The sequence below is a fragment of the Pipra filicauda genome, unplaced genomic scaffold, assembly GCF_003945595.2.
Source record: "Pipra filicauda isolate LSUMZ 115617 unplaced genomic scaffold, ASM394559v2 scaffold128_size5466820_pilon, whole genome shotgun sequence".
Taxonomy (NCBI): domain Eukaryota; kingdom Metazoa; phylum Chordata; class Aves; order Passeriformes; family Pipridae; genus Pipra; species Pipra filicauda.
In genome coordinates, this window is record NW_024103751.1 from 3,471,121 (window position 1) to 3,473,514 (window position 2,394).

Here is a 2,394-nt window from a genome sequence, read left to right on the forward strand (position 1 = left end):
TTATTGAAGACAGATGGGCACAGAAGTGTGCATACATTAGCGGGTAAGGTTGGATGTAGCCATTCTGTGGATGGGAGGGCCAACAGCTGCATGGTGGTATGCAGACACCTGGGAAATGCCTGAGCCTACCAAACGAGTGCAGAGCACTGGTGACCCCGTGCTGTTCTGATGCCTTGAGCTGGGGGACTATGATGTCACATGAGTGTGCATATGAAGTCCTGCACAGCTCCGTAGGCTTGGCCACGTGCATCAAACCTGTGCAAAGGTGCAATCACGCAGACACGACTTTTTTAAAAAGTCATTTGTTTGCATCAACATCGTGTTCTCCCTTCCCTATTGCTTTGTGATAGCCTTTCAAAATTGATGTTATTGCTGGCTCTTTTGCTGCCACTAGTTTCTCTCCTTCGTGCAAACTCTCTGAAACTGCTTGTCTGGGAGGTGGCATTGCCTGCTCATGAACACAGAAGCCAGCAAGGTTGCCATCAGTGTTTGCAGAACCCAGCCTAGGAGGGGAACCTAGATGCTGGATGCAAAGTTTTTGCAGGTGGATTTTAGACTGTGCTGAGTGAAGAAACATGACTAATGTTTCATGTTTAAGAAGAAATTCAGAATGATGATAGCTATGTACTGATCCCTGCTGTGACAGGCAGGACTTCTGCCATTCTGTTCCCAACACTAATATGAAGACTCTCTTTCAAGTGTGGCAAGTGATTAAGGTGGAGATTAGGAACAGAAATTACATTAGCTGTATAGTTTAAGTCTCTTGGCCCATTTGCCGCCACTTAAAATTTGTGGAATTTTGCAAATGACCTTCTTGGTTGGTGTCTTACTTGAGCAATAGTGACAACCATCACTTGTGTTCAGCTGGTACAAGGCTGGAGTCACATGAATCACATAAATTCTCCCTATGTTGTGTTTGTGAAGTCTCATAACTAACTTCAAACATTGATCAGTCTTGAGGAGGACTCAGCTATCCAGATCTAAGAGCTTGGCTACTTATGCTGTGATGTTACTTCAGTTGATCTCTGTGAAAGTGCAACCGTGCTTTGAAAGTGCAAATGATCAGGATAATGAAAGTGCATATGATCAGGATATTAAGTGCATTCATTGCACTGGTGAGGAAGGCCCAAATTTTTTTTCTGGGCAACATCTCAGAAGCCCACTGGCTCATTGCTGAGTGATGTCATGTGAGAAATGTGCTTCATGTCATCCTGTGTGATGTGACACAATGAATTCTTTATCAGAAAACTCTTTGGGATGGAGGGGCAATGCTCCTTTTGTGTCTCAGTGTAGCATCTAAAACCAGTTTTTCAAGCTGTAACTAGTGAGCAAAACCAAACACAGATTGTCAGCCCTCCATTTCTTTTTTTCTTTTTTTGAGAGGACCCTGTGATGAGTGGTTTCATTAATCCTCCCACAGAGATAGTTACAAAACTTTGAAGTAAAGTCAGCTGCTGGAAACCCTGTCTGGAGTCTGCATACCCTAATTTGCATTTTGATTTCTGTGATTTAACTGAAGGCACAGGTTGTTGCTGCCAAATATCCCTTGCCTACCGAGGGATATACAAGGTAGAACTGCCCAAAGCAGCCTGACTTATGAGGACTGCCACGGCAACACAACCAATGCATCCCTAAACATTTAGTAATAAAAAATCTGTTGTTCTTTAGTCGCCAGGATTTAACAAGCCTAATCCCTAGGAGAGGTGATAAAAATTCATTAATCTAATTAAATACTTCTTATTGCCAAAGTGACTTTGTAGAGGAGCTTTGCTGAAGGATAAGTGCAAAGTAAAATGGAGTCCCAGCAGAGAAACAAACGTTAGACTTCAGCAAGCTGGTACACGCTTCATTAAACTCATAATTATCCTTTGGTTCTAAGTAGCTGATAATATTTAATGAGTATCCAAGATAATTTAAAGAAAATGTTTACTAATGAGGAACAAACAGTGCTATGGAAAACGGATATCTGGGGTACCATAGTCATGTATCTTACCTGTATCTTATGTACTTGCTTTTGTACAAGTGATTTAAATGTTCTTTTTAAACTGTTTTACTACAGGCTGGTGTTGCTGGTTTCACTGAGATCCCCTCTGAACTATAAGGCATCCAAGGGAGAAAAGGATGTGCTGAGGAGCAGGCAGTGCTGCAGGGGATGACAGGCAAAATAAACCTAAGGGATCTGAGCACAAACTGGGGAGTAAAATGTTAACTTCTGGGTTCTAAATTGTAAGGGAACCTAATTTTTAGATCCTTCTGGGCGGTTTGTGTGGTCAGGGTGGATGTATTGCAGTTTGTGTAGTTTTTATCATTAAATTTAATAGGAAAATTATTTGACTCCTGACAGCCTACGTATCATCTGTTGGCAGGTGAAGCAGGATAGCCAGCTGAGCACTG

The 2,394-nt window shown here is 42.1% G+C and overlaps 1 long non-coding RNA gene across 1 annotated transcript; it reads left to right on the top strand.

Annotated features, from left to right (window-relative positions):
* Positions 1-298: 298 nt before the first annotated feature.
* Positions 299-2,190, top strand: LOC120325138. The gene is made up of 2 exons (XR_005567006.1): positions 299-544; positions 2,060-2,190. It is a non-coding gene; the product is annotated as an uncharacterized LOC120325138 (long non-coding RNA).
* The last annotated feature ends 204 nt before the right edge of the window (positions 2,191-2,394 follow it).